A 12,745-nucleotide genomic window follows, 5' to 3' on the forward strand; every position below is an offset into this window, starting at 1 on the left:
AGGGAGTTTTCTTGCATTTTAAGTAAAGTTTAGGACTTGCATGGTTTGGTTGTGTTTTATGAAGGACCTCTTGTGCTAATGAGCTCTTGGAGCTTCTAGAATCTTCCTTGACTTGTTGGTTAGGTTTGGAGGGCAGAAACTGAAGGAGAAAGAAGGCCAAGAAGCATGGAATTGATGAAGAACTTAAAGAGGATTGAAAAGAGGAGTTTCAGAAGCCAAAAAGTCCCTTTCAGGCGAGCTTAAGCGCCTAGGCGCTGGGAATGGGCGCCTAGGCGCCAATAGGGTCCAGAGGCATGTTTTTCAACATGCAATTGGCGCTCAGGCGCTCTGAATTGGCGCCTGAGCGCCCAGCTTCGTGTAATTTGCCTATAAATAAGGCTTAGGCCAATTTCTTTGATACATTTTGACATTTCACTCATTTTTGGTCAAGTTTAAGAGCTGAGGAGAACTTTGGGGCCAAGGGAGGCTTCCAACTTGTAATTTTTCTCAGGTTTTCTTTACATTTTCTTTATGAACTCACTAGCCATGAGTGGCTAGTTTACTTTTTGCTTTGGGTTAAGAGATTCTATGAAATTTTAGTTGTTAAATCCTATCTCTATGCATGAGTCTTGATTCAATCTTGTATTTCATTTCCTTTTTGCATGTTTAGTTGTGGTGCACCTTTGCTATAGGCTAGATTATAATCAAATGGAAGTTTGTTATGATTTAGGGACATGAATTGAAATAGATCCTTCTATACTTGCTTCTAGGCATAGAGTGAGGGTAGGGTTTTGTTGGCCTGAATATACATGCTTATTTACCTCTTATGAATGTTTAAGTACACAAGGAATTGGGCTTATCTTTCAATTTGAGAGAATTACTTTTGTGAGGAATCAACTAGTAAGTACATAGGCTTTAACAACAAGAGTTAAATCAAGGTTTCACATGCATAGGATAGGTGGACTAAAATGGATTGGATGATCAACAACCCAAGGCAATTTTCCATCAATTGTTATTTACATCATTTCCAACATTGCTCTCTTGCAAATCTTTTGTCACAAACAACCAACACCAATCTTTGAAATTTACTGCTTTAAGAACTTGCAAACTTTAGACTTAAATCAACAATTCTCACTCACAATCCCTGTGGTTCGATATTTTAAAACCCGGAGGTATTCGTACACTTGTGAATTGACCAACAAGTTTTTGGCGCCGTTGCCGGGGATTGTTTGTGGTTTTTAATTTAAGTTAAAGAGTTTGTTTGTTTGTGTTACTAAGCATTGCATTGAATAGGTGTTACTAACCTTTTCTCTGTTTTGTGATTTCAGTTTATGCACGGTAGTCTTGGCACGGATTCACTGCTGTTTGATCCGGAGCCAGAACGCACCCTCCATCGTCGACGAGCTCAACAAAGAGCTGCTGAGTTAGCCGCCATGGCTGCCCATATGACGGAGGAGGAGATGCAAGCCCACATTGAAGAAAGAGTGAATGAGGCTCTTGCTCAAAGACTTCAAGAGAAAGAATTGGAGAATGCTAATCGTTCTCTTAGAGACCTCACCTCGGCTGCCATGAGCTACGATTATCCGGGCAGCATAGTTTCCCCCGATGGCACGGGGAAATTTGAGCTGAGGCCGACATTCATCAACTTGGTGAGTCAAAATCAGTATGGTGGAGGTGCTCTTGAAGATGCACACATGGAGCGGTTTATCCGCAATTGCAACACCTACAGAGTTCAGAATGTTTCAGCGGACACCATCCGCTTGAGTTTATTCCCTTTTTCATTGAGGGATACTGCTGAGGAGTGGTTGAATTCACAGCCCCAAGGTAGCATTACATCTTGGGAAGACTTGGCTGAGAAGTTCACCACAAGGTTTGTTCCAAGAGCCCTCTTGAGGAAGCTCAAGAATGACATCATGACTTTTGCTCAATCCACCGATGAGAATCTCTATGAAGCTTGGGAGAGGTTCAAGAAGCTCTTGAGGAGGTGTCCTCAACATAACCTTACTCAAGCTGAGCAAGTAGCGAAGTTCTATGATGGTCTCCAATATTCTTCGAGGTTTGGTTTGGATGCGGCTTCAAGTGGAGAGTTCGATGCCTTACTTCCACAAGTGGGGTATGAGTTGATTGAAAAGATGGCTATAAGAGCCATGAACTCTAGTAATGATCGCCAAGCCCGAAGAGGAGTCCTTGAGGTTGAAGCTTATGATCAACTTATGGCCTCCAACAAGCAACTCTCCAAGCAAATGAATGAGATTCAAAATCAAATGAAGACTACCAAGATTGGTGGTCGAGTTGCCAAATTGAAGTGTGTGACTTGTGGAGGGCCACATGACAGCGAAGAATGCACAGAGACTAGACCGGAGGAGGAAGTGAAGGCTATGGGTCAAGCTCGGAATGACCCATTTTCAAATACTTACAATCCAGGATGGAGGAATCACCCTAATTTTTCTTGGAGGCAAGGTGGTAATGGACAAGGAAATGGTTTTCAAAGGCAATTTCCTAGCCAAGGATTCCAAGGCCAAAGCCCAAGACAACCTCAAGAGCGAGGAGAAGGTGAAGGTAGTGGTTCCAAGAAGATCTTAGAAGAGTTGGTGGAAACTTTCATCAACCGGACGGAGAATAATTACAAGAATCAAGAGGCGGCTATCAAGAATCTTGAGAATCAATTTGGTCAGCTGGCCAAGCAAATAGCCGAGAGACCTCAAGGTAAATTTCCTTCCGACACTATCCCCAATCCTAAGCAAGAAAATTCCTCTGTTGTAGCCACTAGAAGTGGGAGAGTGATGAATGAATTGAAGAAAAAAACAGAGGGAGAAAAGAGAGAGGAGAGAGTGGAAGGAGAAGTAGTTGTGCCTATTAAGGTGAGAGAGGAAGTTGATCTTACTCCTGAAACTAGCAAGGTTCTGTTCCCTAAAGCATTGACTAAGAAGAGCTTAGATAAAAAGTTTTCAAAATTTGTTGATGTTTTCAAAAAGCTCCACATTAGTATTCCTTTTGCCGATGCTTTGGAACAAATGCCTATATATGCTAAGTTTATGAAGGACATCTTGCATAAGAGAAGAAGATTGAAGGGAGTAGATGAGACGGTGTTGATGACGGAGGAATGTAGTGCCATTTTGCAGCGGAAGATGCCAAAGAAAAGAAGGGATCCCGGAAGTTTCACTATTCCGGTGGAAATTGAAGGCATGGCGGATGTGGAAGCCTTGTGTGATCTTGGAGCGAGCATCAATTTGATGCCGCTCACCATGTTTGAGAGGCTGAACCTAGGAGAGGTTACTCCAACCATGCTCTCCTTGCAAATGGCGGATCGATCCCTCAAGACTCCATATGGGATTGTGGAGGATGTAATGGTGCAAGTGGACAAGTATGTGTTCCCCGTGGACTTTGTTGTGCTTGATATGGAGGAGGATGAGAAGATTCCTCTCATTCTTGGTCGACCTTTCTTAGCTACTGGTAGAGCTAAGATTGATGTTGACAAGGGTCACCTCATTCTCCGTGTTGGTAAGGAAAAGGTACGGTTTTCTGTTTTTAATCCTATGATTGAGACTAACCATGACAATGACTTTGTCTGTGATGTGATTAGAAGCAGGTCGAAGGTTTCGGAAGAGATCCCCAAATTTAATGCCCAAATTGATGAGTTCCATCCGGCTCTCATCAAGCTTGTTAATGGTAACAAGTATGGGGGGTCCAAGTACGAGAACTTGCATGCTCACATGGTGAAGTTTACCCAAGCTAGCACCCTTGCTAAGATTGAGGGTGTTTCAAGTGATGAAGTGAAGATTAAACTCTTCCCTCATTCTTTGACGAGGGAGGCTAGAGCTTGGTTTGATGAGCAAGAGGACATAGCCTCATGGGAGGATTTACTCCAGAGGTTTTGTGCAAGGTTTCTTCCTTGCACTTGTGGTAAGTTAATCAATGGAAAGGAATTTCCTTCCTAACACCATCGGAAGGAGAGTCCACCTAGGACTATAACCTAGGGCTAAATGGGAGACAACCCATTCTTTTGATTTTGTTATTTCCTATCTTTTAATGTTGTAGTATTTTAGGTGTTTAATTTCAAAAAAAAAAAAAGTAATTTTTTTGTGAAAAACTGGGTTGAGCGCCTAGGCGCCAATTCATGGGCGCCTAGGCGCCAATTAGTGGCAGAGGCACTGCCTCTGTATCTGGCATGAGCGCCTGAGCGTTCCCCATGAGCGCTTGAGCGCTCCTATACGTTTTTTCTGCCATATTTTGGGTTTTAAAACCCCAACCTTTCATTTTCCCACTCTTAACTCTCATTTTTCTCATATAACCGCACCCCACTCTCTCCAAACCCCATTTCCACTTCTCATTTCTCACTTGCACACACATTAGCTCTTCCTTTTTCTTCAAAGTTCTGCATTGCATCAAGCTCATTTCACTTGCACCCACTCACTGTCAAGTCAAGGTAAGTTCCATTTTCCACTTTCCTTCATTTTGGTTCATGAGTTTTGCAATGCATGCTTCTTTTGGGTAAGGGTGAGTGAATTTGTGTTAGTGCAAGTTGGGTTTGGGTTGATTTTGTTCATTATGGGTTGGTTTTGAGCTTAATTAGAAAGGGGTTGTGAATTTGTGAGGAATGGGTAGTTAGGATTTTGTGGATTAGTTTAGTTTAGCTTTTGCTTATAAGATGTTTGTTAGAATGCCTCAATGGGTTCTCTTAGTCGATTTTTGGCAAGAGCTTGTGGTAGTTTTTCTCTCTTTGCCAAAATCACTAAGAGACTTGTTGGGTGCTCTTAGGTTGTTCTATTTTTGTTTTTATACAAAGTTTCTTCTTTCTTTTCTTTTTATTTTTGAACTAACATTTCTAACATTTGTGGCTTGTGTATGGGCTAACAATTTTGCAGATGCCTGTAAAAAGAGCAAGAACCAACACAAGAGCTGCAGCTTCTTCCTCCACCTCCCGGAGTTTTGATCGCTCCCGCTTCCTATCAGCGATTAAGGAGGAGTTTTACCGAGCTCACCTAGCACACAAGGAGTGTGTGAAGGAGCGGGGAGTTTTTTATCGGGAGGGAAGGAGAGACCTCTTGGGCATGCAAGAAGCCATGGAGATTAGGAGGTGGAAGAATTGGGTCAACCCCATCCCATTTGCTTGTGAGGTCATGGTTAGGGAGTTCTACGCGAACACCTACTGTGACAATCAAGAGGACAGGTCCAGGCCACCGGTGAATTCATCTTGGTTCAGGGGAGATGTGATTGATTACAATCCAGCAGTCATTCGCAGGCATCTTGGTCTCCTCACGGAGGACCAAGAGAAGGAGCTTTTCCCCGAGAAGGCCACTTATCATGAGCTCTTAGAGGAGAAGTCACCGGAGATCTTGGAAGACATGAAGGCAGTGATTGTTAGGCCTGGGCGGGACTGGGAAGCAGTTGAAGATGATATCATTTTTGTGAGAAGGAAGGATATGACACCGCTGGCTAGAGTTTGGGCTGAATTTTTGCAGGATTCCCTCATTCCTAGCTCTAACAAATCTGAAGTTAGAGAGGTTACATTGGTTGCCATCTACTGCATCGTGAGAGGTCATCCTATGGACGTGGCCACCATCATTGCTGGTCGAATTTATTCCCTCTACAACAGGAGTAAAGACAAGCATCGGCCCATCTTTCCTCACTTGATTTTCTCTTTGATTCATGCGGTGAGGGACAGAGCTAGGAGGCCAGTCCATGTTATTGAGAAGAGGTTGCCTGTGGCACCTCTGCTCAGTAAGGAGAGGATCGCTCAACTTTATAAGGAATGGACGGCAAGGATGCCTCAAGAGGAGGAAGAGGAAGAGGATCCTAAGGAGCCAACGGAAGAAGATGAAGAAGAAGAAGAAGAAGAAGAAGAAGAAGAAGAGGAAGAAGAAGATGTTGAGGTGGTGAATGAGGTGGTTACTCCACCCCGTGCTGACCCTTCTCCTGCTTGGATGGAGGCCGCTTTCGGGCGGATGTTTTTGAGGCAAGATCGCCTACACAGGGATCTTGACCTCCATTGGAGGGGAGGTAGCACATCAGACCCCAGGTACAATGGGCCCATGGATTTTAATACCTTGGAGCAGGGGATGATAGACTTGAGCTTGATGCATGATGCCGGTGTTCATCCGGATTATGGCGATGGAAGGGGTGACCATGACCCCATGGAGTGACTATGTTGAGGTATCTCTACTCTTAGTTTAGGTCATGCATTTTTAGCATATTTTCAATTTGTAGATTTTGTTTTCTTTTGATCATGCATTGTTTTAGCTGGTTTTGTTTTTATTTGGGTCTTTACTTCCCTATACTCACATGCTTTTAGCTATAGATTTGCTTCCCTACTTGTGCTGTTTTTGAAAATGCTTTTGTGAATACTTGTTGTTGTTTTTGGGGATGAGTGATTGCTTGTTGGGGAAGAGAGGAGGAGACTTCGGTCTTCCGAGTGTCTCTTGAGAAAGGAGTCGGTGTGAGTCCATTAAGGGTCTATCTTTGACCCTTCACCATAAAAATTCTCTGGAGGATCCTGACTCACTTGCAATTCTTGGTTCTGCGTTGATTTCGCTCATAGCATGCTTAGTGATTCTTGCTTTATTCTGGAGACTTGTAGGATTTCTTGAGATTCTGAATTTGTTGTTTGAACATTGTCCTTAGTTGTCCCATTTGAGCCTTATTGGAGAATTTGTTGTAGCCAAGTTTTTGGGACGGATGTTTGGTTGGAATATTGGGGAGTGATGGTCCTTGTTGTGTTGTATGGAGCTGGAAAAATGAGAAATAGACTCTTGCCCCAAAAAGAAAAAATCAGTAAAAAAAGAAGGAAAGAAAAAGGACTCCTAACCAAAAGTTGGAGTTGGAAAAAAGAAAAAAAAAAGTTTGAAAAGGTGGGTGCAAGAGACTTGTAAAAAAAGTGTGTTGTAAGCTCCGGGGTTATTAGAAGAGGACCACACTCAATGTGCTTGAAAGCCTAGTTTTCCCTTAGGGACCAACCACCATCATGTTTTACCTAGCCAATGTTTCAACCCTTTTGGAAGTCTCTTTGAATATTTGCATGCTTAATCTTTGTTGCTATTGAGTGAATGACATTCAGGACCTATGAACTTGCTTGTGTGCTCAGTGCACTAAATGAACATCTCATCCTAGGATTTGTAGATCTAAATGCTTCTCATGAACGGACTCTACACTCTTCTCTTTTCAAAAGATGCATGAAGTAGGTTGTTGGGTCTTTCTCTTGGAACTAGCTGTGATTACTTTGTCCCCCTGTTTTTGTGAAGTATTCCTTGTTGAGAGCACTTGTTTGGGAGCATTTCTTGCGCTTGAGGGCAAGCGAGTGTTATTTACGCTCGAGGGCGAGCTGTCGTTGAGTATAGTGGCGTGATGACCCTATTTTAGTAGTGTTTTTAGGGTCATTTATTTGATAGTTTTGAGTCTTTTTGTTGAGTCTCATGTAGTGTTTCATGCATTCTCATGCATTTTTATCTTTTCTTTAGTCTTTATTTTGTTTTGGTAATTTTGTAATTTTATAGGGAGTTTTCTTGCATTTTAAGTAAAGTTTAGGACTTGCATGGTTTGGTTGTGTTTTATGAAGGACCTCTTGTGCTAATGAGCTCTTGGAGCTTCTAGAATCTTCCTTGACTTGTTGGTTAGGTTTGGAGAGCAGAAACTGAAGGAGAAAGAAGGCCAAGAAGCATGGAATTTATGAAGAACTTAAAGAGGATTGAAAAGAGGAGTTTCAGAAGCCAAAAAGTCCCTTTCAGGCGAGCTTAAGCGCCTAGGCGCTGGGAATGGGCGCCTAGGCGCCAATAGGGTCCATAGGCATGTTTTTCAACATGCAATTGGCGCTCAGGCGCTCTGAATTGGCGCCTGAGCGCCCAGCTTCGTGTAATTTGCCTATAAATAAGGCTTAGGCCAATTTCTTTGATACATTTTGACATTTCACTCATTTTTGGTCAAGTTTGAGAGCTGAGGAGAACTTTGGGGCCAAGGGAGGCTTCCAACTTGTAATTTTTCTCAGGTTTTCTTTACATTTTCTTTATGAACTCACTAGCCATGAGTGGCTAGTTTACTTTTTGCTTTGGGTTAAGAGATTCTATGAAATTTTAGTTGTTAAATCCTATCTCTATGCATGAGTCTTGATTCAATCTTGTATTTCATTTCCTTTTTGCATGTTTAGCTGTGGTGCACCTTTGCTATAGGCTAGATTATAATCAAATGGAAGTTTGTTATGATTTAGGGACATGAATTGAAATAGATCCTTCTATACTTGCTTCTAGACATAGAGTGAGGGTAGGGTTTTGTTGGCCTGAATATACATGCTTATTTACCTCTTATGAATGTTTAAGGACACAAGGAATTGGGCTTATCTTTCAATTTGAGAGAATTACTTTTGTGAGGAATCAACTAGTAAGTACATAGGCTTTAACAACAAGAGTTAAATCAAGGTTTCACATGCATAGGATAGGTGGACTAAAATGGATTGGATGATCAACAACCCAAGGCAATTTTCCATCAATTGTTATTTACATCATTTCCAACATTGCTCTCTTGCAAATCTTTTGTCACAAACAACCAACACCAATCTTTGAAATTTACTGCTTTAAGAACTTGCAAACTTTAGACTTAAATCAACAATTCTCACTCACAATCCCTGTGGTTCGATATTTTAAAACCCGGAGGTATTCGTACACTTGCGAATTGACCAACAGCCCACACCCCATCCTCGTTCTGAATCCTCTCTATTATGTTTCTATTCCTCCTCTGAACAGTAGTAGCATGAAAAAACTTCGTGTTTTTGTCCCCAAATTGTTGCCCCTGCAGTTTGAGAGTTGGCTTGGTGTTAGATTCTTTGGATTTTGTTTTTGATCTTAGGCTTTTTTGCTAGTTTTGACCTTGATGTTTTCTGCTTTAGTTGTTTGTCCGGACTCTCTGTGGTTACCTTTTTCTCTCCCGCTTTGGGTTTTTTTGCTGGTTGGGCTGGTATTTTTTTTTGAATTGTCCTTAGGCTTGCTGGCTTGATCCCTTTTTTTTAGAAATGTCGTATCTCTTGCCGGCAATCACTTTCTATTATTAATAAAAAATAGCACATCAGAGTTCCGAAGAGCTATCATGCCATCCCTCAACTTGAAAATAAGATAAAAGTTATGTATAGTAAAATTAGCTAATTAGCTTTTTTTTTTGAATTGCTCTCGCAATTTTGAGACCCGAGACCTTTGCTTAAACTAGAATAACTTTGAGCTAGTTGACGTATGTATTTGATGGTAAATTAGCTATTAGCTAGTTAGTTATATTAAAAATGTTTAGTAATAATAGTGGTTGAATCTGTTGAAAATTGTAAAATATTTTTCGAAAGCATAGTCTTTAAATTTATCATTACTTTTTTTCTTTGGAAAACTAACAAAAGACAAAACATTAAAGAACCTACAAGGAGTCCTTCAACAGGATTATTTCCAACTCCACATCAGGCCTATAAACCACCCTAATGGTTGATGGGGGGCTACGAGCTCATTTCCTAGCAAGTTAATCCGCCACACCATTTCTACCTCGAGGAATCCAAGCTACGCTCGCCCTCCAACTTCGGGACAACAGTTTTAAAATTTGCCACAACACTAGAGCCTCCACATGAAGGTTCACCTCCTCTGCATGCTCAAGCACATCAACAAGGTTCTTGCAATCCGTATCACAAATGACTTGACAGTGACCCTAGTTTCAAGCAAGGTCAAGGTCATCCCTCAATGCTATCGTTTCTGCTAAGAATGACGACACACCAATCTCAAAGCTAAAAAAAGCCCACCAACCACCGACCACGCTGATCTGAAGAACACCACCACCTCCATGCTTTTCTCATCCTCACGAAAACTTCCATCCGTGTTAAGTTTGACAAATCCTAGTGACGGAGCTCGTCACCCATCCCCAAGGAATGTACCAACCTCGTCAATCACTCCCTGGAAAAACCACACAAATTCGCCATGATCATGCTTGACTCGGTGAACGGTCATCTGCACGGTCACGGATACACCTCGAATATTCGGTTGTTCCTCCAACAGCAGACCATATCTACTCCAAGTCTGTCTTGCTATCCACTTCCTTAAGCCTCCCTATCGAAAACTATTCCACCGCAGAGCACCCAAACTAGCCCAGATCTCCATCGAATGAAGGCAATCCCGCAGGCAATGAATCTCATCTTTATTCATTATACATCAATATTTGTATGATATTAATTTTAAAATAATTATCATTTTGAATATTTTAATTTATTTCAAAATTTATCATCTTAGGAGTTTTGATATTAAAACTTTTATTAAATTAAATGATAATATAAATGAAGTTATATTTAAATTTAATTAAATAAACTTCTATTTCTCTAAATTTAATCAAACGTTTAGTTTTAATTTAATCAAACGTGTAGAAAGGGTGAGTCGGGAGTGTAATGTGCCAGCGGACCTGCTTGCAAAATTGGGAGCACGTTCTCCCGGTGTCAACTTCAGCTTCTTGGACAAACCTCTCTGGGAAGTAGAGACCCTTGTTTTGAGGGACCTTATGTTTACTTGTTAGCTTTGTTATTTTGTCACTTTTTCCATGTAACAATTTTTTTTTATCTCAATAATAATTATTACAAGATAAAAGAGTGAAAATGGATGATAAATGATCTTTATTAAGATAATAAGGAGATAATTTGTATAGTCTATATAGGGTGCTATAATAAATACTCATATGTACCAAGTTTTTTGTTTAAAAAAATATTCTTACTATCTACAAACAATTTTCAATAGTAGAGTCTTGATGTTTGTTCTCATACCATTGGTCGCTCGGAATATGCTCTTGCTTGCATTATACCAAAACTATTTTAATCTTGCAGATGTATATACGAAAACATAAAATTCAAAATTTTTGAGTTAATTTCTAAATCATTCCTTTAAAACTATTTGATATCAATTTATTTTTGTCATATTTGATATCATTTTGAACGTAAGATATTACATTTTTATTTTGTAATATAAAAAATAACCAAATCATTTAGAAAAATACTGTATCAGCATATATCTTAATGGTAGAAAAATAAATTTGACTTTTATTAATTATTCTAATGTCATTAAAAACCATTAAATGTCAAATTAATACTGTAATTATTTTTAAAAAAAAAATCACAATTGACTTTTGCTAATTATTCTAATGTCATTAATGAATATTAAATGAAATATTAATAAATTAATTATTTTATGGAATTATTTAATATTTATATTACTAAAAAATCAGAAAATATAAATATGACAACATCTACCTAGTAATTATAGTTTGAGAGATAAAATATATGAAGAAAAACATAAAATGAGGGGTGACACTTTGTTGGAGTTGCCACTTTTTAATTTCAAAAATAGTATATACTATATGATATAATAGAAAGTATATGATTTAATTCAAGTACTGCCAATCCATTGACTCGCAAGTCCAACTAACCTCCAAGATTTGCTAGAAAAAATGTATCAAGGGTATTCAAGTTACATATTGCAGAGTCAATATAACATAAAAAGAAATACTGTAACACTCACACTTTTTTCCTAGCACTCATTTATTTTTTTAAATTTATATGGGATCAATTAAGTAATATAGGTGTGATTTTCAATTTGGTGACACCTAAATGAATTTTAATAAGAATAATACTAGCAACACTCTTTTTTTAACATTCTCTTATTGATCGATTGAAATTTATGTGATATCCACTAAAATATAGGTTTCACTTCCAATTTAATGAGATAGTGAGATACACATGAATTTCAATCAATCAATAATAAGAGTGTTGGAAAAAGAGTGCTAAGTGTTGTGTTGATAGCACTCCTTTAACATAAAATAGTTTATTTTTACCTTAATCATCAGATTCCCCTAAAGATTTAGCCATCTATTTAATTTTTAAGTTAGATTTAGTTTAAGTTCAAAAAAAAAGTTAGATTTAGTTTTAAAAAATGTTTGAAATTTAGGCCGGCTAAAGGTTCTTTTCATTTTTATTTGATACAACATATACTTAAGTATCCATACTTTTGCATCAAATCCCATACCAAAATTCCAACCTCTTGCTCATTTAGCGAGAATTTACCTTGTTCGTTATGAGTATTTTTTACAGGACCCTGAGCTCGACAGTTATCTCTATGTTTTAGTAATTGTCTTTTAGTCCCTGCGTCAATGGTTTTCAAATTTGCAAAATTATGAAATAGTCCATTCTTTGTAATTTTATAGGATTCGGACAATATGGTACATAAGCAGGGAGTATGTACTATGCAGTGTTTTTGGGTAGTTTTCTACACATCAATTCTGGAAATCTAAAAAGTAGGAGCAAAACCGTGTTCCTATAGCACACATCAATTGTATCCCCAGCTTTGCTGCATTAAGCTTGCACCTTGGTATTGGAACTACCTCTTCCTCTGTCAAAGGAGTGCTTACTTTCTTCTGCATTGATCACAATTTGGGACTCTTCCACTAGTTCAAGGTCATTCTGCCTATCATGTTGGATCACCATAGAAACACTCAAATTAAATCAGCAGGCAGGGGTGAATAGCAATTAAGAATGTGTTGGCGCTTTAAATTCTCAAAATGGAAATTTAAAGATCAATTATTTTTTTACTACTAATTTGAATTTTTTTTTGATAAGCTACTACTAATTTGATGACCCCTGTAACGTTTGGGAGAATTAAATTTATGGGTTCACTATAAAGTATAAACTGTAGTTTCATGTTGAATCAAACCTCCTCTAACTGAATGATGAAGATAATATTGAAGTACTAAAACTAGCAACAATTAGGCTTCTGTAAAA

The 12,745-nt window shown here is 39.0% G+C and overlaps 1 non-coding gene across 1 annotated transcript; it reads right to left on the reverse strand.

The window, feature by feature from the left end:
• Positions 1–1,874: 1,874 nt before the first annotated feature.
• On the reverse strand, positions 1,875–1,981 carry LOC130741552 (small nucleolar RNA R71). The gene has a single exon (XR_009020444.1). It is a non-coding gene; the product is annotated as a small nucleolar RNA R71 (small nucleolar RNA).
• Between the last annotated feature and the right edge of the window lie 10,764 nt (positions 1,982–12,745).

Source organism: Lotus japonicus, chromosome 2 (genome assembly GCF_012489685.1).
Source record: "Lotus japonicus ecotype B-129 chromosome 2, LjGifu_v1.2".
Taxonomy (NCBI): Eukaryota; Viridiplantae; Streptophyta; class Magnoliopsida; order Fabales; family Fabaceae; genus Lotus; species Lotus japonicus.